Source organism: Pteropus medius, unplaced genomic scaffold, assembly GCF_902729225.1.
Source record: "Pteropus medius unplaced genomic scaffold, Ma_sr-lr_union100, whole genome shotgun sequence".
Lineage (NCBI taxonomy): Eukaryota > Metazoa > Chordata > Mammalia > Chiroptera > Pteropodidae > Pteropus > Pteropus medius.
Window position 1 is genome coordinate 25258758 of NW_024355205.1, and position 22731 is coordinate 25281488.

At 32.9% G+C, this 22731-nt stretch overlaps 1 pseudogene; it reads right to left on the reverse strand.

Moving 5' to 3' along the window:
* Positions 1–1105: 1105 nt before the first annotated feature.
* Positions 1106–1566, reverse strand: LOC120598848 (60S ribosomal protein L29-like; annotated as a pseudogene).
* Positions 1567–22731: the final 21165 nt, after the last annotated feature.

Genomic DNA, 22731 nt, shown 5'->3' on the forward strand with positions numbered 1-22731 from the left:
TTTTCCTCCCATGTTTGAAATTTTGATTATGTAATCAGGTAGGCTGATTTCAATCTGTGGGAAATCTGGGAGGCCAGTCTTGAGACTGTTTCTTCACAGAGAATTTTTGTTTGTTTTTGCTATATACTCTAGAATTCCACTCACTTTCAGTTAAGAAATCCTTTAAATTCATTCTCAGTTTGGAGTTTCCCAACATACTGGAAGTTCAAAGTCTAAATACTTGCAAGATCTATGAATTTCAATGGACAGGAGAAACCTGACTCTTACCCAGAAGCCAGGCAGCCTCTTTAGGTTTCCTTCTAGTTCTCCTGACCCTTTCTGTGGATCTCTTCTAGTCCTTATTTTTCCCAAGTATGTGGCCTTTCAGAAGTGTAAATGAATGTGTAGACCTCAAATCCACTTTCCCACTTTATTCTGGCTTAAGATGATTGAGCTCCTTTAAAATCAAGTTTCTGTTTATTTAGGAAAAAATGGAAAACAGACCTCTAAGTCAGCTTCTGATTTACATATATTATATATAGAGAGTTTGAGTAGGTATTTATCTTGTTTTTATTTCACATATGTACAAATTTCTTTTACATTTTATAATTCTGTGTGTATTCAGAATAGAAAATGTCTCATATTTCTATAAACAACCTTCATTTACTAGTCAAAAGAGTTTTTATGAAAATCGTATACTATCTTAGAAAGGCAGAACTTGCTACGTAGAAAGTGGTACTTCCATAATTTATGACTGACAATGACATGCAAAGCAAAATCCGTATAAATAAACACATTTTGCCCCGCCTCCAATAATGTGATACTTTTTCATTTATATGGAACTGATTTAGCAGTTAGGTAGAAAATGTGTGTAGTATTTAATTAAATGTATTTTTAAATACATCCCCTTAGAGTTAATTATTTTTTTTAATTTTAAATATATTCATACATATTTTCATATCATAGGCTATGATATGTTTATAGGTTTTTTTGTTTTTTTTTTGACTGACAGAGTCTGCCTCAGGTTTATTTGTACAAATAGCACAAGAGGACACCACTAGCCCAACGCAGACAGCAGCCTAGGGGTCACGCCAGTCCTTCCATGCTCTCGTCAGCAGACAGACTTCTACTCTGGAGGCTTTATGAGGGCCTGGGCACCTTTGGGAGCCGCAGCCAGAGCCTGAGCTGGAGGCCGAGGCGGAGCTGCAGCCGCAGCCTGGGCCTCACTTTGAGCCGTGGCCTTGGAGTTTGGTCAGCAGAACCTGAGACCTCCGGCAATATGGGCATGAGCACTTTTCCCAAGCTGAGAGTGAGAAACGTGAGCGAGTCGATTGAGTTTGCAGTTGCCGCCCTTTGGGATCTTGGGCTTGGCCTCCTTGGGCTTTAGGAGGGCCTTGATAGCCTAGCATGTGCACTCACGGCTTTGGCGTTGTTGGCTTGCATCTTCTTCACTCCCTTCTTGTTGTGCTTCTTGACAAAGCGCATGTTTCTCAGGAACTTGGGTTCTACCCCTTTAAGAGAACCGTATCTTTGTGATTGGGGTTTCTGGATGCCATTTTGGTGCTATTTTCGGGACTGGTTGTGCATGATGTCAGTTCTTGGACTTGGCCATGTCTGCACTTAAGCCCAGGGCCCCTGAAATGCCTGAGACTGGAAGAGAAAGAGCTATAGTTTTATTAAAGTTACTATCATGTGTAATTTATTTTTAATAAATGCTCAAAGATAAATGAATGAAAGAACTCTCATCAGAAAACTCTATACATATTATGGCTTGAAACCATAAATTTTAAAAGATAGACAAGAACTAGAAGAGTTTCCAAGTCTAATTTTAATAACGTGTTAAAATATACTAGGTACACATTGTTAACTTAAAAATTGCCTAAATGAAAATACTTACTTTGGAATATCAACAGCAAACATTAACAATTTTCAACACTACTATCTTATCCCCAAGTTTAATTTCACATTATCTCTTTCTAGATAGAATTTCTTATTTATATGTTAAGATAACATATTTGTGGAGCATTTGCAAAGCAATAATAATTGTCCAAGTATTAGCACCTCATGAAATTTGTAAATTTGTAAAAATCATTAAAATACATGCATTTTAGCTGCAGAGTTTTAAGAAATGTGTTCTAGTGCTATTTCAGTATAAACTGATTTAGCCCATGCTAAAAGCCCTGCTCCATCAGCCAAAATGTATTTTTTTATATTTTTTCTTGGATATATTGATGCCTAGATACTTGCTTAGTGATATGACTCCATAATGATTTAGTCCTAAAACCACACAAGTTTCAAAATTCTCTGAGATTCATTAACCTCTTATCCCCCAGCTGATGCACCATTGACATATGAATATAGCTAAAGGCAATTTATGTGCAGGCTACATAATGCAGAGTGAGGCAATTATCCCAGTTAGTTATCTACATTGAATAAATTTACCTTCAAGTTACTCTCTTCTCCAAATCATTTGATGAAAATACACCAGTAAAAGATCCAGTTAAAATTATAATTCCCTCCATTCACCAGGTAATACTTTCCTTTCTTCATAGAAAGAGAACTCATCTGAATGATTATGACTGGAAATGAATAAAAGCCTGTCCTTCACAGATGGCGGTGATTCTCAACTTTTCTGTGCATCAAGTCATCTGGAGAGCTTGTTAAAAGAGATTGCTGGGCTCCACTCCTAGAATTCCTGATTAAATGGTCTAGGATGGAGGCCCAGAATTTGTGTTTCTAATAAGGTCCCAAGTGATAATGATGATGCTGTTCTACACACCACACTTTAAGAACCAGTGACCTATGCTACTAGTAAAGAATTAATCATGTTGTGACATTCAATGTAACTATGGAATATTTACAAAACACTCCTATCTTCAGAGAAAATCCAGGCAAATATATGGGCTTAGCCTTTCTCCCTGCCACCAGCTATAAGGTGACCAGCTCTGCCTTTAACTATTAAATTGCTGATCTACATTTTTATTGTATTTCTCCAATTGTGTATAATTTAAAAAAAAAAAAAAGTGTTGACTGAAATAATCGCTTGCTCATAGTTTGAGATTTACCATTCTTTATAATGTTGAATCAGTTCTATTAAATAATTTCTCCATTAAAGAAAAAGTTAATATAAACTAAAGGCGTTCAAGAAACTCTGTAAGACAGGTTTTATGAATCAAGTAGATAGATTATCAAATTAACACTTTCAGGAGTCATCTTGACAGAAGTAATTGACCGCTGTGGTATGCTTAAGAAAAGTTGACTCTTATAAATAAGCAATGACATCTTTATGTATATGGAAAGTGTCTGAGGGTGAAGTAAAGGGCACAGTCCATCACATGAAGCATTTATTTCATGGGGTATCAGAGAATAGTCTAGATTTCATTAGATCAGGATATGCTCAGAGTTTTTTTTCCATTTCAAAGTCACCACATAAAATACAGAATGCCTAGTTAAATTGAATTTCATATAAACAAGTACTTTTGTAGCATAAGTAGAGCCCAAATAAGCCTGGGGGTATTTTACTAGAAATTATTTGTTATTTATCTAAGCACTAAATTTAATTGGATGTTTTAATTTGCTAAATCTGGTAACTGTCATCTAATCAGATTTGCTCATATGAAAGGTTGGCAGGAGCGGTATGAGTATACAGTAAGTCCTCACTAAACTTGTCAATAGGTTTTGTAACTTTAAGCAAAATGACATATATCAAAACCAATTTTACCACAGCATAGTTGATATAAACAAGAGTTAATTCCTACAGCATCTCATCAGCCTTATAATGAAACAATATCGAGCCAAACAGTGTTATTCTAGGACCCACTATATCCATCCAGTTATAAGCAGTATTTTTTCCTCCTAAATATGTTTGTATGACAGAGTGTTTAACCAGGGAAATAATACTCTTTTGAGGATTAGCATCTTACGCATTTGGTGGAAGAGCTGAGGAAAGGAAGTTTCAAAAGGGTAAAGTTACTAACCAACTTCCTGCATGTAGTTGGAAAAGTCAAAACTAACAAGGAAATCTGGGTAGGCAGGCATGCCCTGCTGCCAGGGTGGGACCTTGAGAGAAAGCTAGTGGAGAAGCTTATAGAAAGCTGTCACCTCTGGTCTTGACAGTGAACCTGTAGGAACCAAGGATAGTATGGCCAGTGAAAACTGGATATACCAGATAAAGGTCAAGAGGTAAAAAAGCAAAGTTGGGATTGGAGCTGTAGATTTAAGAATGGGACCTTACTGCTTCTTATTCTGCTCTTATCAAGCACTATTATAAGTTGTTAAATTGTAAACTTCCTGTTAGCAAGGAGATGGGTTTCATTAAATCCTCATAGCTGTGTCTTGGTTTGTTCTTTCAAAATACTAAAGTTTTTTTTTTTTTAGCTTTTCTCTGCAGCATATAGGTTTGAATCAAAGCTGTATAGGGAAAATAGAGAACAAAGACAGAACCAACTGGTTTCTTGAAAAAGACATTTAAGAAGGACTTAATTTTTTTGGACTTTCCTAACCCATTCTTTCTTATTAAAAAGAAAAAAAATTAGAAGAAGCGTAGGTGAAGCCACCTAACCTCTTCATTGGAGGGTATATATTACTGATAAAAGGAGTCCATTGGCATCTTCCACATAACCTAGTTCCTCCATTTTCATATAATATCAAGAATATTCTACCTTATGAATGTAACATATGCTGTAGTCTAATGAAAAGTTTGATTAAACTGACTAGTTAATTCATACACCCATTAGAATTAAGCAAATAGATTAGATTGCCCCGCTACCTGAGTAGGCTGCTCTGTCATAGTAGACTAATCCAGCACTGCCTTGGTTGTGTCATTCAGGGTCTGTGATTCTCTCTCAAGCAGAAAAATCAGGCAAATGATAGGTTACTTCACAGTAAAATTACAATAAAAATCATCAAACAGCTTAACCTTTTGCATTCTTTTTTTTAATATACACATATTTTTAAGCCTCCTAAATCTCCTAAGTAAAATGTATTAATTTAGTAAAGATTTTAAAAAATCTAGTCATTTTTACATCTGAAATTAATATATTGTATATCAGCTACAATTGACAAGTAAAATATTTAAATAAATAAATAAAAATCTAGCCATTTTATCTTATATAACTGAATAGGATATGCATCAGCTTAATGAACGTTAAAACTATTAAGATGATAAAAATAGCAAGTACTTATTTTTATTCTTTCAAAGTCTACTTTTCTAAATGGTCTTGCATTTTTTACCAAATGTCAGTTTCTCAGAATAAGGAATGACTTATTTTATGCTTAGAGTCATTAGTGCTGCATAATGTGAATCACCTGATACTTTAACAATGCAGAGCATGTCTTCAATTATATTACATCACTTACTATGGAAATAGTATGCTTATAAAATATTCTCTTTATTAGTATTGTTCCATGACTTTCTATATAAATTGAATGTTTTTCAATGTCTGGAATAAAACATCAGTTTCAAAATGTCTGCACCACCATTTTCCACCATAATGGGACCAGAAAAATATTACAAAGTAAACTAATTTAGAAGATATTATGAAATTATTAAGTTGTTACAATGTTTCTTAGGAATTTGTTTCATTGTGTCTATTTTTGCTTGTATAAATAAGTATACTATTACACTATTAGTGATCAGTTTATAAGTATGTTCTAACAACATTTTCCTGTAAAATTTATTAATCAATTTTTTTATTCTTTAAATCAGTATAAAATAAGAGAAAAAGAACATATGGACCCTTCTCATAGTGCATCATTCCTTTGAATATTTCTAGTTTATTACTTTAAATTGGATGATAATGTATTAAAGGAGAACCATTCATCAAACAAGCTACTTTTTTGTGCATGTTTGTTATGGATTACTGAGATAATAACAATTCATTTTAAAGATAAAAGATTTGGGTTACTTAGCAACAAATAAAAGATTAAATTCAAGTGTTTGAGATAATGGAGAGGAGATAAACACAGGCATATATAAATGAACTCCATAAAATATTTGTTTAAAATAGAAAACTGCAAACTGTAGTGCATTCCACCAACTGTTCTGAACCTTTTTGATGGGATTCAAAATCCATCCCCAGCTCCTCATCCCCATCCCAGGATCCCCACTGACATCCAGGGACTCTTCTCCAGGCTGTTTGTTAAATGAGTAAGTGAAGATTTGCCTTCTTGTATAGGTAGTTTTCTGAAGATTTCTTTCACATTGAGGAAAAATACCAAGTAGAAAAGGCTATAAAACACATATAAAGCTTTTTAATAGGACAAAGTTAAAGACTTAATTCTGAAAATAACGACTTCGTTTTATACAATGAAAAATTAATATAGCATGTTTTTTCTTTTAATAACTAAATTGCTTTTGAAATTTATATTCATTTATATATGTTTATGTATATTCACATCCATAATTGGCAGATGTAAAGAATGCAAATTTTAAAATTATAGCGATTAGTTTACAATATTTAATGAGCTAATATAAATACGGGATTGAAACATCGATGAGAGCATCTCTTCTAAGATCACAAATCTTCCTGTGGTTTTTATATCTTCCAAAAAAGTCTTATCTTATAAACCCTAACATTTAAGAAGAAATAGGACAAAAACTCTTTCAAAACTACCTACGTCTATCATACTTTCTAACTTTGCTCGGTAGACTGGTTTTTTTTTTTTTTTAATATGCCAACAGTTTATTATTTAAACATAAATATATATCTAAGAAAAAGCTAATGACTTTTAGCATATTTTCTCCAATTTAAGATGCATATAATTTGCAGTAAAAAAAATAAAAAATATTCTGGAAGGAGGATCATGATAGCCACCATTAGTTTCTCTGCTTCCTATTAAACCTTTATTTTTGACACAGTAATGAAACAAAAAAATTAACAAGCAAGTGTTCATTCAATGCTGATCTCAACAGAGATTTATTTTATTTTATTTTAACCTACTTTGGAGGACTACCAGAAAAAAATGACAGATAATTTTTGGAGATTTTTGTTTTTGTTTTTAAATAAATTAAACTCTAAGAGGGAAGCTTTATAGGAAATCTATGAATTATATTAAAGGTCGTTTTTTCCAGGATATTTTAAAATTAGAGTAATCTAGTCATAATTGATGTGCCCTTAGGAAAATTCTTTAACCTTTCTCTTCTATTTTATAAAATCGTAGAACTGTTTTTGGTTAAATGAATTAATAAGTGGATAAATATAGAGATATGCCCTCACAGCAGAGTTTTAGGCAACATGCAGAATTAAGTCAGTGGAAGTTTTGAAGCCTCTGTTCACCCAGGCAGGAGAGAAAAGGTTTATTGATCAGTCAGCTGTATAAAAGATAAGACAGAGTGAATTTTCTGAGTACTTTCAGAATTAAATAAAATTATTATTTTGTTTTCTAGTAGCAAAAGATAAAATTCCCTTTATTAGAAATATTATAGGCATATATGAAGAAGATGCACTATTAGGTTTTAGAGGAGTTGCTGCAGGAAGGGAAGAACTGCCTGCATGAAGCTGATCTCTACTTGTAGGAGCACCCAGACCTCAGAGACAGCAGATTTTACAGCAAAAACCAGGCCACTAAGAGAACAAAAATGGAGAGACTGTTAGGAGAGAAAAATGTGTCCCACTCTTCAAGTATAATCCTCCTTGTTTCTCTCTACCCTTTATTTAGTTCTCTCCAGGAGGTTAGAGAAACTTGCCTGTTTGGTGAATTTGAGAGAAGAAACGGAGTATTGGATAATCAAGTATTTCTTTTCTCTCTTTTTGAGAGCTTTGCATTCCTGAAACTGGCATTTATTCCAGTCTTCTTTCTTCCTACATGCAAATTTTACAGGAAACTGTTATCCTTAAACTTTCCTTTTGACTAGGGAAGAGTAAATATAATTCATGCCCAATGTCCTGCAGGTCTAAACTTCATCTCCTAACCCAACATTTAGCAGCAATAAGCCTGATTTTTTTTTCTTTATTTCCCTGATTTCTACATCTAATTTGCAACAGCTTCGGAACCTGGATGGGAACAGAAGTCATACTTATAACTCAGAACTCAATAGCACTTACGACAATGACAGTTGCATGAAAATATTGAAATTTCTCATTCTTTTTTCTTTATTGAGATTATTCTTTCCTATTTCTGCTGAATGGACACTTTCTTATTAATTCTCACTGTTTCAACTATGTGTTCCTACTATAAACACTTCTGTGACTTTCTCAAGTGTTCCATTTTCAGTGCTTCCATATGATTTGCTATATTTCTACAATCACATCAAGAATTACATTCATTTGTCATGGTGCATTTTTATGTCTGTCTTTATTTTGTGGATGTAGTTGTTATGGTGGTATTGGTCTCTCTAGCACAAATTAAAGATCATAAATCAAAACAAAAAATTTGTAAATGTTATTCAATAAATAAATTCCTCAAATTTTAACATTTTTTTTCCTATTCAGCTTTTATTTGGGCATGTCTTCAGCAAAGTCTACAAACTACTGCCCAAAGGTCACATCTGTCACTTCCCCTATCCCCACTGTCCTGTTTTCTTAATGAATACTTTACAGAGAAACAGCCACTTTGCTATTGATCACTACAATGGAAAAGTTGAGTGGTTGATACAGAGGTATTTTAGGTCAAAAAACCTGAAACGACTATTATCTGCCCCTTTACAGTGTCAGGAAGGAAAACTTTATCTTCTACTCTCTTAAGTTAAACACCAAATACTCTGCAAATTAAACTAACAAAACAATAATTAAAAGAAAAAACACACAAGTTTTACTAATATTTACTTGCACAAGAGTTCATAAAAAAGAAGTAAAACTCATTGAAGCAGTTAGACTTGGGGGCTTGTATATATACCTTTTAAACAAAGGAAGAGGGGTTTGAACTTTAAGGGACAATAAAATGTGGGGACATGACTAGGAAATATATGGGGAAACTATTGAAAGACAAGGTATATTTTAGTAAGGTCTGTTTTTGCAAACTTATCTTGGTGACTCCTGTCTTCAGTGATGAGAGTCGCTCTTTTCTTCCTGGTGAGGGGTGGGCAGTTATAATGCCTTCCTCAGAGAGAAATGTATGCCCTGCTGTTAAGCAGGTAAAGTGAGGGCAGAGAACTCTGTCCGTATCTGTTGTTTTTCAATTGCCTTCGGTTCACAAAAGTCCTTATGCCGAAGTGGCATATTTTGGAGTAGCATATTCTGGACCACTTCTTTAACAGAAAGAGTTTGCTGACATTGCTTTAAAGTACAAAAGGCCCTTATTAAAGGAACACAGGATAACATTCAAAAGTCTCTGGAGTCAAAACCACTTTTTTCTCATTCTAGCACATACCTTAATTTCTCAATATCCTCTTAAATCATCTTTGGCTACTTTCAATAGCAATATTTTTTGTTATTTTTCTTTATCATATGTTTTAGTCTAGTATATGGCACTAGAATATTTCTATTGGCATATTTAAAAATAATTTAAATATTTTATTTTCCCTTGGATTTTATCAAACATCAAAACTCAAGAATATTGCCTTTCAGTTCATTTCTTTTGAAAGCTTAAGTGCTTGGAGCAGCATGATCACCATTTTTCTGATAGTAGACAGATAAATGAATAAACAACTACCAATTTAAGCATTAAAATATAAAGTTATTCCATGGAAACTTGATAACATATACTTAGGAAAAAAATTGACTTCAGAAATTATTGATGCGATATCACAATATTACAATAATTACAATAATTATTTTCATTTCATAAGTTGCTTACCATTTTAAGGCTAATAAGTACACAGCATAATATTCTTACATATTTTTTATGTAATTCTGGATTTAGTTCCTTTAATGACAGTGCTATTTAATATACATATATATTATATGTAAAACATATTTATATATATACACACACACACACACACACACACGCACATATGTAAAACAAACAGGGAATCGAGCTAGAGAATAATATGGATGTAACTACTTTAGGAAGGTGTTTGGGTAAGGCCTATCTATGGAAGTAATATTGAATGAGAGATTTAAAAATTGAGAAGAGATAGTCATGGGATCGGAGGGAAGAGCAGTCCAAAAAAATGGGGTAGCCTTTAGTTGATGTGAAAAATTTAACACAGAAATTCAGTGTAGATGGAGAATAGATAGCATTAGATGATGTTGAAGATGAGTTTGTATTTTATTTATAGTAAAATGAGGGAACATTGGCAATTTTGTAAGCATGAAAGATAAATGATGCAATTTATATTTTTAAAGAGTCATCCTAGTTGCCGTATTGATTTTGGAGAATTACAGTAGATTGGGGGAAACACTTTACAAAGCTATTATAATAGGATGGTGGGTTTGATTAAGGTAGTAGAGAAGCTTATGAGAAGTGATCGACAATAGCAAATGCAATAACAACAGTATAATAATACTTTATAGTGGTTGAGGATATTTGAAAGAACAATGGTAATGTTATATATAGAATCTAGGTTACACGAAGAAGAAAGTGATGTCAAAAGATAGCTGAATAATCATAAAAATACTGTGAGAATAATGGCCTGACAGTTCCAATGAATGATTGTGACAGTGATTTTCTTGAGCAAGTGAGAAAGATGCTAGAATTCTGCGGTTGGGAAGCAAACTTCTTGAAATAAAATTTCAAAGGTGGCCGAAATCTGGAGATGACAAATCTAGAGGGTAGCCTGACAGTTGATAGCTGAGTTAGAGAAGACAAAGGAAGATGAGACAGACTGAGAGACCACAGTGTTAGATAGTTAACCCACATAATCCTCGTGGAGGTTGAATTCACAGTGATTAATGACAGGTGTTGGGAGAGAGAAGAACAAAGTTTTCACTGAATTAGGTAAAGTTACCATGAAGTTAAAAGTATAGTGTTATTAGACTTTTCAATCCAATCATTCAGCTTTCAAAGTTATCTGGAAATTGAGATTGTAAACAAAACTACAATTGCTCAATGAAGAACTGTAAAACAAAGCAATCTCCCCATCTCTAATGTAGAGACAATTATATTTGATTTGAGATTATGTAAATTGGAGCATAATTACTTCAACCTTAGCACGATAAAGCCCTTTGAAAGCCTTAGAAAGAAAATGATGAAAATATGCAAATTATTATGATTTTAAAGCAAGCTTGATCCCAAAATCTCTACCTGGAATGCATTTTATTCTTCTAGTTTTGTTTTTATGAGCAATTGTGCCATAATACACAATTCCATTTAAATATATATATAGCATTTAACATGAATAATTCAGAATTGTTTACTATGCTTTATTGATCTAAGTAAAGAAAAAAATCAATGTTTTTTCTTAACAAAACAATCAAGTTTCTACTAAAAAAGAAGAGATTCTTTCAGCTTGGGTTCCTTGCCAAGCCAGGTAGTTAAAACACACAAATTGCTAAGTTTTTTTTTATGGAACATAAATACTGATATAAAAGACATATATCTTTTGGAAAGGCTATCAAATATCAAGACTTGGGCAAAAAAAAAAGAGATGTCATCTGGTATCTCCAGTTTGAGATATAAATAACCTGTGATTAAATTTATCACAGAAAAATCCACAAGCATAGGACTTTTAGAAAATTAAATTATGGGTGACCATAAAGCATTTAGCATCACCTATGAATCAGAGATGCTTCTTCTCTAAGAGCCTCCTAATTCAAAATTTCTCCTTTTTTTTTTTGTACTGTTTTTTTTCTTCTCACATTTTCCATCAGTCCCTCACAAGCCATCATCTGCCTAAAAAACAAAAAGCAAAATAAAGAGATCTTGGAGTACAAACTCCAAAACAAGTGAGTGAACAAAATTCACTATAACTTAAAATATCATTCCTTTCCTTTGGATTTCTTTCAAAATATTGGCTAGTATTAGCTAACATTATAAAACAACAACAACAACAACAACAAGTAGTTAAAAATATGGTTTCATTGCTTACCATACATTCTTGGAATCTTAGGCTGAAAGAGGGTGGTTAATTTTTATATTTGAATAAAGCTGCTAGAAAACACTACAGATCTGGGAAAGTGACTTTGAAAATTCAGTTTTTTTCATAGATTTATGTTTCTACTAGATGAGTTTAGTTATTTCTTTATGGTGAAATTATTTAGCTTTGAATTCTTTTCTCCCTTTCTATGTAGAGATAGATGAATTCCTATGTAGCAAAAGATGATCTATCTCATTTTTTATTGTTTAGATTACAGTGATAAAACTTAATTCAAATTTATCAAAGAAAAGGAAATACACTGTGAAAATGTATAATGAAAATAGAAAGAGTTTGGTTGAAACTTTGATTAAAATAAGGTTGACATATAACTCAAACAACAGTGCTATATTAGAAGCCATTTATCTGATAACATTGTTGCTTTAGTTCATAATTGTAAGTATAAGGGAGAAGTGTCTAAGACCTGTATCTGTCAATCTTAATGCTTTATGATTGCAACAAATATGTAATTAAGTGAAGAACTGCTCTTCTTTTGTGGTTAGTAGATAGATCATAAAATAAAATAATATGAAATTAATTTCATAACCTCTAGAGAGAAGAATGCCATAGTAGCCGAGTTCTGAATCTGATAAAATTATATTCAAATTCTGCCTTTTTCACTTATAAGGTGTATAATTTTGAGAAGAAATTCAATTGGTTCCTCTAAGCCTCAGATTCTTTATTTGTAAAATATTATCATATTTATGAATTTGTGAAAACTAAACATGTCTCATATAAAAAACACTTAATAGCTTATAGTAGTAAACTCAATAAATGAAATAGTATATGTAGTCATATGTATATTTATATACGTACTTATAAATATATTCCTGCAACTAGACAGATATTCAAAATAGGTTTTGCTCAGAGAATTTACATTGCCAAATGATATTATTTTACCAGATAGCTATTCCATTAAAAGGACACATGCAAAATTCAAATTGAGAGAGCTATTTCTTAAATAGCATATATATATATATATATTTCTTAAATAGCAGGAAAATCATTATCTGCATTAAATTCTATCTTACAATTTTCATAAAATCACTCAAAATTAAGTAATACTGATATAAAGAAATTTAATTTGCCAGGTAAATACATTGTGGAACTAATATTTTACTTTTTTATATCTACTTTACTGCATGTTTTTCTTATGCATTTAAGAGTCCCTAGGTCACTATAAAATATAGAAGTGCCTGCTATACCACATTAAATTACTCTCAGTATGGTTTTAAAATATGCTGTAACATTGCCTTAATCACACTGTCTCGATAACCATAGCAGCTCACTGTACAGCTGTTAGATGAAAGGAATTTTACTCAATTGCCTCAAAGTTTAGTTGATTTGAGAACTGTGCATATCTAGATCACTGATAATTTTCTAGAAATGACCTCTGTAAATTTGTAAGTTCAAAGACTCACCATGCCTATAAATTATTTACGCTATAAATCTTATTTAAATAACTGTTATCCTCGATGAGCAATTTTATAAAGAAATAGCTATTATATTAATACAAATCTGTATAAGAATTGTTTAATGTCACTATGAAGTTTCAGATTTTTTTCTGAGGGAATGGATGCATCAGACCTTAAACAGAAAATCAAATAAACAAATCTCTCTAACATCTGCACTTCACATAATAAAATTAGACACACACATGCTATTTTAATATCTGGAAAGTAAATTACTTTGCTCTGCGATGTGTTTTTAGAATAATTTCTAAATAGCAGTCATTTCCATATTCTATATTTTTCTTCTGTGTGCACATTAGTGGTTTCTAATTCTAGTGAAGAGATGTCCTACCTAATTATCAGCACAGTGTAAATTAAAATAAAAATATGCCATCAGAATTTGATAATACAAAGTGTTCTTGAACATGTATTAATATAGAAACTTTAATACTATCTCCTATTTATCTTTCTGAAGTTCTTTTCATGGGCATAATTTTAAATTTTCTAAGCACTGGAAATTCAGCATTTGCTACCAGAAGAAAGAAAACAGCAGGCCTGAGAAGCTAAGACTTACAAAATTGAAGAAGTACAGAGAGAATTATTTTTTAACAGGGTTTGGAGAATGTAAATCCCATTTTTATTGCACTGTATGCAGATTTGCTTAAATTTATTAATAATTTCTGAATAAGTGTATCTCTTATTCTCCTGATTTTGGTGTTCTATCCAAATTCATAGTGGCCATTACTTGTTCAGTACATATGAGTAAGAATATTTGTCATGCTTCCTTTTATGGCTACAAATTATGAAACATTTTCTCAGCATCCACTAAAAACAAATGCTACCATTCCTAGTGTTATTGAAATGCCTTGTACATGTTTTTATACTTTAATTTCTTTAAAGACCAACAGCCTGTGAAAATATAGCCCACCCTCAGATTGTATAGTTTGAAGACTTTGGAGGCGGTGGGATTGGAACTGAAAACTGTGGATGAGATCCAATTTGTCACCAATGCACATATAAATTCTTGCTAATAAGTTAATATAATCCTTTTGCTGGTTAAAATTAAATCTGTTTATTCAATAGTATAACATAGTTTTTCTAAAATCACCATCACACCAACCTTATACTTATTATTTATACATCTTATTATACATCTTATTTTTGCTGACTTGTCCTAAATGTTAACTTGGATCTTGGTGTTTTCAACAGAGCTGGAAGCCCCATGTGGTGGGACTACCATGGATTTATGGATCTTTCCTACAGGAAAATCGAGAAATAATACATGGCCAGGTGCCATAATCCATAATGTAAGAGTTAGACAAACTGTCTAGAAATCATGGATGGATCCATGTTCTACAAATAAAATAATTTTTTTCAGATTATTATAATTTACATATAATGCATAATATCATTAGATAATGCAAAAGTTGAATTTTTAGTACAATTTAGGTTTTCCAGAAACACAGTAAAATCCTGGTGTAGTAAGATAATCGAAGGACAGAGATTGCTACAGGGAGGGTATTTTTAAACAACTAACGTGAGGTAAGAAATTACCACTTTTTGCAAACTAGAACTAGTCAATACTGATAATTTTAAAGGATATTTTCAACTCCAGCTGTCTCACTGCTGTACCTGTCATACCAAGAACTGTCACCTGCATTGGGGATTTCTTCCTCAATACAATTTGGTAATAAGAGCAAAGCAACATTTAGAAACATTAATTTTTATTTGTGTGTTGATAACAAAGAAATAATGAATTAACATTATATCTTTGTGCTCTTTTAGGTAATATTACAGTAACAATAACTAGGCAGTGTCTATCAATTGCAGTGAAGCGTTCTTACTTATTAGTAATTCTGAACCAGTAGGCCAGAACAGAAATTTCAGCTCAAACAGTGCAGCAACTAGTAGTGTTTCCCAAGACATTTGCTGACTGGCATAACTGTCGATGGTGATCGATGGGCTGGCTTTCCTCAGTGAAGCAGAAAGGATTAGCAATCTCACTCAGTCCCTACATTGTTTCAAGTAAGAAGACTTTTATGAAAAAGTCAGTCTGTGCTATGACTAGAGAATGAGGTAAATAAAACTATACTTAGCGTACAGGGGACAGGAGTGAGAGGAAAGATTGAAAGAAAAGAAATTATAGTCTCCTATCGACAAATAGCAAGAATGTTATCCTGTTGGAGACTTAGCTAACCACACAATATGGGAGAGAACTAATTTAGAGCAGTCTGAAACAATGCGGAAATGAATCTGTAGCACAGAGTTTAATTTTATTGGTCAGCCAGAAAATATTAAATTAGAATATCTACCATCTGCTACTAGGGTCTTTTTGTCAGTCGTTATCACCAGAGTGAGATTCAAGTGAGGAGTGGGAGTGGGTTGCTGCTCATATTTCTAAGGAGAAAAAGAGAAATTAATGTTAGGAAGTTGTTTAATGGATGTAGCTGGCATTTTCTAATATTTGGAGACATAGATGGTAGAGCTTGCACTTGATAGCCCCAGTATTAGCAAACCATGATAAGATTTTTCCAGTAAAGTTCTAGAAATATTTTCATCTAAAAGTTCTTGTTGTGAATCCAGTTACCAGACATTTAAAAATTGTCCAAATCCTGTGAAAGGAATTCTACTGTCTCACCCTGGTAGTTTGGAAAATTATAATCGCATAGTGGCAGGGCTTCTCAAACCTTTTTATGTCACTACACACAGAGAAAGTGACGATGTGTACATGGCACACTGAGATCACCAGACAAGGCTGTCCAGGCTTAAAGTGAGTGGCCAGGGGCCCTAAGAAGCCCTGGGCTCAGCCTGGCCACTCTGAGGTGACTTCTTAACATGTGTCTCATCACGCAACTTGGGAAAATCTGATCTTACCTACCAAACAAAATCCCAGCCCACTCATGAACAGTTTACATCTATTAAAGAGAATCCAACGCTCTCCTTTTTCTGCAGCTGTCATTTTTATAAGGGTTGTGAGCAGAACATTTGACCACTTAAGAACAGTTTCTATATGCAATTTAAACGTGTTTCAGAATTTCCGATTTGATGTTTCAGAAACTGTAGGCAGTGAGTGACCGTGCTAATGAATTCAAAGGAGATTATGGCCTTCTCTCTCATCAGAACTGTAAAGTGTCTGTCCATATTGTTAAGTATTCATTCCTCAGATCAAAACACTTTGGAAGAATTTTGCCGATGATCGCTGTGTCATTTTTTGTTCATGATTGCGCTTTACCCATTCTGAATATCATAACCACTCTCAACATTTTTCAAGTGAATAATAGACCCTGGATATATTTACAAATAGTCTCCAAAGGATGAAGGGGAGAGAAATGAGCCACTTTTTTTTTGTCTTGAGAACCCACCCCCATCCAATACACGGTCTGTATAATCGACAATAAAACATTTCCTACATTACTACTGAGTCATACTGGAGAAACTTGGGGACATAGCAATCATTTTCACATCTTCCTAAGATCGCCTCTCTGTAGCATGTGCTGAGGCAAGAGTTACACAATGGAAATGGGGAGTGAATACTTTGGTATTTTGAGCAACTATCTGGGAAGCACCAAAGATAATCTGTATGGAAAAAAAGAAAAAAAAAAGATACTGTCTTCAAAGTTTCTTTGTCTTTCTTTTCTCCTTCTTTTTATTTTTCAGTTTAACCAGAGAAAGGCAATATCTGAAAGAGTTACCGAGGGAGAACGCTCTGTTGATGAAGTAAAGTGTGAGAGCGTTTGAGGACGAGGAATGACCGCAGCCTTGGCTCTGTTATTAGGCAGAAAACAACATTTTTTAACAGCCTGAGTAGAAAGTAACATAAGTACCATTAACAATTTAGTTTCTCCAGAGGTAAAAAGAAAAACCCTCATTATTCTCACAATTTTTCACAGCCAAGAAGTACCCAAGGGCACTATGAAAGGGATGATAACGGATGCTTTTTAATATGTGAGCGTACACTCTCCAGAAGAGCTGCCATTTCTGCCACCTGGGCAGCATGCAGAGGTAATGAGGAAATTTCACGACCTCATAGAACACAGACTGCAGGCCAGAGACCAATTTTATTTACTCTATCAGTCTTTTACCTGTCTCTCTAGTATATGTAAAGTTTTACTAACTTTTTAAATACATTGATTTATACCTATGTACTATCATGCAGAAGCATTTAAATAATACTATTTATATATCCAAAAAGGAATTAATGGTAAGAAGTGTATCAAAAGGCAGGTATATTAAAAGTCCATAATGTGTCCATTGGGGTTACTATTTTCGGTGTCATGAAAAATTGCAAGAAAATCTAGGTACATAGAATAAATAAATAAGAATTGTACTTTTATTTTCTTTCTTCTGAACTTCGATTTTCTCAGAAGCCTTACTACATATAACTATGATCAACACTTTACCACAAGTAGTAACAAATACTTTATTGTAGCTGTCCAAACTCTCAAAGCAATTAGAGATTTAAATACATATATTTATATATCTATAAAAATATATATTATTTAAGTATATGTTTAAATCCATGATTTACTATTAATTTAGTTAATAATAATATATTATTAATAAAATATTAACAAATAATATAGATCCATTTAATGTCAGTAATCCATTACTAAAATATTCTACATGAGCATGTAAATACAAAGACTATTTCCCATTATTTTAAAAGGAAAATAATTACAATTTATTTACACGTTAACCCTCATCAATTTCTTAAAATATAACCAAAATACAGAACCATATTTTTATATGTTACAAACTACCATACCAAATTATAAAACATTTAAACATATAAAACATTAAAAACTTTCTGATCAACAAAAATTCAGCTGTAATGACCTAGAAATATGTCTGCCCAAAGTATTTGAAATGAAAGACCTCCTGGTTGAGTTTTAGGGAGCTATTCAAACTATCCAAAGGTGATTCTAGCATTTCTGCATTTCTTACAGACTTTTCCCATTGAAGACTTTTATGTTTTGAGACACACTAACAACAATTTCTCTATATAATAATTAACTGAAAAACTTGTTATCAAGAGTTAAATATCCACTATGCAGTTTGTATCTTAAAAACTGAGCAGCATTTTATCAGATAAACATTTCTTCATAAAAACATAACTAATGGAAATAATCTTTCTTATACTGCCACAACCTTCCTACGCCAAAAGTATACCCACACACAAACTCTTACTCATTTAAAAATGTCAGCTCTTGACTTTTTTCTTCTATTATTGTGTAATTCTCAGGCAATCTCTCTACACAAGGAGGCAAAAATGGTCCTTGACATTCATGGGCTTGCATGGTCCAAGCCATCTGCATGGACCTTTCCCAACATGCACCTCCAGTTCTGAAAAAGATATCTGATTGGCTCCATTCATGCCACTCATGCCATTTATGCCTCCCTTGGTGATTTAACATATAGAAGGCAGTGGGTAACAGGACAATTTGCGTTGAGAGAATCTAACCCTATGCAGAAATAGTCAGGAGATTACCAGGAGGATTTCTGGAAAAGAAACATTCTGGATGGAAAAAAGTGTATGACTGAAAGAAGCAAAGGTGATCTGGAGTAATAAGGCATGACTCTGTTGACCCTACATGGTCCAGAATATGTTTAGACAGCTTAAATGAAGAGGCTAAGTGTTCACCATCATTCAGAATGAACTATAACTTTAAGGACAATTGCCACAATCTGTCAAAGATTCAATCCACTTTATTTTTTTTCTTTTTTAAAGATTCTATCTTAGAGCAGTTTTAGGTTCACAATAAAATTGAGAGGAAAGTACAGAGATTTCCCATAAGCCCCTTGCCCCTCACACACATAGTCTGCCATTATTAATAACATCAAAGAAGATGTGATATATCTATGTGATATATCTATGTATAAAAAATGGAATTTTATTTAGCCATGAAAAAAAAGGAAACCCTGCCATTTGCAACAGGAGGGATGAATCTAGAAGGCTTTATGCTAAGTGAAATGTCACACAGAAAAAGACAAATGCTATTATGATAATCACTTGTATGTGGAATCTAAAAAAGCAAAACTCATAAAAACAGAGAATAATATGGTGGTTGCCAGAGCTGGGGATGGGGAAATCGGAGAGATGTTGTTTATGGTACAAACTAGCAATCAACCAGATAAAAAGTTCTAGAGGTCTAATGCTTAGCACAGTGATTGTAGCCAACGATAATGTAGTATGAACTTCAAAAATTTTAAGACACTAGATCTTAATTGTTCTCACAACAAAGTACAAATAATAATTATATGACATGATAGAGGTATTAGCTAATGCTGTTGTAATCACATTGCAATGTATAAATACATCATGCACCTTAAACTTATACAATGTTATATGTCAACTATTTCTTAATTTAAAAAAATCACCAAAGTGGTGCCTTTGCTATCATGGATGAACCTACACTGACACATCACAATCACCCAAAGTCTATAGTTTACCTTAGGGTTCACCCTCAGTGTGATTTGGAAAAATGATTTGGAAAAATGTATGGTGACATATATACATCATTATAATATCATTATAATATCTATGATTTGGAAAAATGTATGATGACATATATACATCATTATAATATCATAACGAGTATTTTCACTGCCCTAAAAATCTTCTATGCTTTGTCTATTCATCCCTCCTTTTCCCCACCTCCCATTGGCAACTTTTTGTTGCATCCATAGTTTGTTTATCCTTTCCCATAATGTCATATAGTTAGAATCATATAGTATGTAACTGTTTCTGATTGGCTTCTTTAACTTAGTAATATACATTTAAGGTTTCTCCGTGTCTTTTCATGGCTCGATAGTTTCTTTTTAGCTCTGAATAATATTGCATTGTCTGGATGTACCACAAGTGTGTCTATTCATTCATCTACTGAAGGACATCTTAATTGTTTACAAGTTTTGGCAATTATGAAAAAAGTTGCTATAAACATTTGTGTGCAGGTTTTTGTGGGGACGTAATTTCTCATGATTTATAGATTGTATGATAAAAGCATATTTGGTATTGTAAGAAATCGCCAAACTGTCCTCCAAAGTGGCAGTACCATTTTTCATTTCCATCAGCAATATATAAGAGTTGTTAGTGTTCCATATACTCACCAGGATTTGGTATTGTCAATATTCCAGATTTGGGCCATTCTAGTAAGTACATAGGAGTATCTCATTGTTTTGATTGTCATTTCCCTAAGGACATATGATGTGGAGCATCTTTTCACATATTTGCCACTCGAGTACCTTCTTTGATTGGGTGTCTATAAAGGTTTTTGGTCCACATTTTAATCAGATTGTTTTCTTATTGTTGAGTTTTAAGAGGTTTTTGTTTGTTTGTTTGTTTGTTTGTTTTGCATTACAGTCTTTTATTGAATGTGTCTTTTGAAAACATTTTCTCCTAATCTGTAAATTGTCTTCCAATTCTCTTAACATTGTCTTTTACAGAGCAGAAGTTTAGATTCTAATGCAATCCAGCTTATCAATTATTTATTTTATGGGTCATGTCTTTGGCATTGTATTTTAAAAGGCATCATCACACACAGTGTCATCTAGGTTTTCTCCTGTGTCATCTTCTAAGAGTTTTATAGTTTTGTATTTTAGATTTATGTCTATCGTTCATTTTGGATTAATTTTTGTGATGGTTTATAGGTTTGTAGCTACATTCTTTTTTTTTTTTTTTAACGTGGATGTCCAGTTGTTCCAGCACTATTTATTGAAGACTATCTTTGCTCCATTTTACAGCTTTTGCTTCTTTGTCAAAGACCAGTTGACTATATTATAGGATCTATTTCTGGTCTCTCTATTTTGTTCTATGGTGTATTTACGTCCTCTTTCGCCAACACCACACTGTCTTAATTTGTAGTAAGTCTAGACTCACTACTTCTAGTAAGTCTGGAAGTCGAACAGCATCAGTCTTCCAACTTTGTTTTTCTTCCTTACTCCATTCTTTTGATATTTATGTTTGCACAAGGACTATTCTTAGAGAAGGGGCTAATTGCCAAGACATAGATAATAATTTTTTAAAGGATTTGCTTTTGAAAACCTGTCTCTATTAAGAAAAGATGCTTCTGGAAACAGGAGTAGTTAGGAATTGTGATTATGTTTATGCGTCCACTTGGCTAGGCAATAGTACCCAATTATTCTACTTAACAGTAATGTAATTGCTGCTAATCTAGGTGTTGCTGTAAAGGTATTTTGTAGATGTGATTAACATCTACAATCAGTTGACTTCCAGTAAAGATTATCCTCCATGCTCCAACTAGGTCGTATATAATCAATTGAAATGCTTTAAGAGCAAACTGAGTTTTCCTGAGAAAGAAGAAATCTTACCTATGAACTGTAGCCTTAATTCCTGTCTAAGAGTATCAAGCCTGCCAGCCTGCCCTATGGATTTTAGACTTGCCTATCCAGACCCCACAATTATGTAAGCCAAGAGCAAGTGCTTGAAATACATTTATTTATGCACTCACACACACCACACACATACACACACAGATATCCTACTGTTTCTGTGTTTGTGTGATGGACACAGGAATCATATTAGCTATTCATTTCACTCTTGTCATTTGTTATTGACCTCAATCTGACAGCACACCAGATTTCTCCCTTGCTCTGAGCTGTGGAAAAGCAGAGGAGGTCCTGATGCATGGAGTATATGCACCGTAAGCATTTCTATTGAACAAACCTAAAACATGATCATTTTTAAACAAAAGATAACTAACCTTAGAAGAGGAACCTCAAATGATTACTTTCTAAATATGAGATGATTTATTTGGAGGTCATCTCTAAAGTAGCTTAATTTTAAGCATACATTTTTTTTCTCCTCTACTAAATCAGCACTGGGAAAATTCCTTAAATTCTGAAGATGTTTTCATCTGTATCAACCTATCCAATATGCACTCGATCATAGTTGCTGTTATATTTGGTGTTTCTATTCTTCAATGTCACTTCTCATTAATGGACTGATTCTGTTACTGTCATTTGATGACTTCTCCATTGCCATCTTACTTCATGAACTCATTATAATCTAATTACTATTTTATTTCTCTCTTTGATTCATCAGTTTTTAATATTCCACTTAATTGATTCCTTTGTTTAAATGACATGAGAAAAATGGGGCTAAGTTTATCATTTATCTTATAAATTCTGATTTAGGAGAGCTTAATTTGGTTGTTCCATTTTCTAGAAAAAAAAAACAACTAAGTAAATATTTTCTTCATTCTATTCAAGTTTCCATCATTGAAGTTATCTTATTCCATGACCTCTCAAAATGATCTTCAAAGATGTCAGAAACACAAATACATTGGTATTTGTTTATGTAAATTTTTACACTGTTTTTTTTTTATT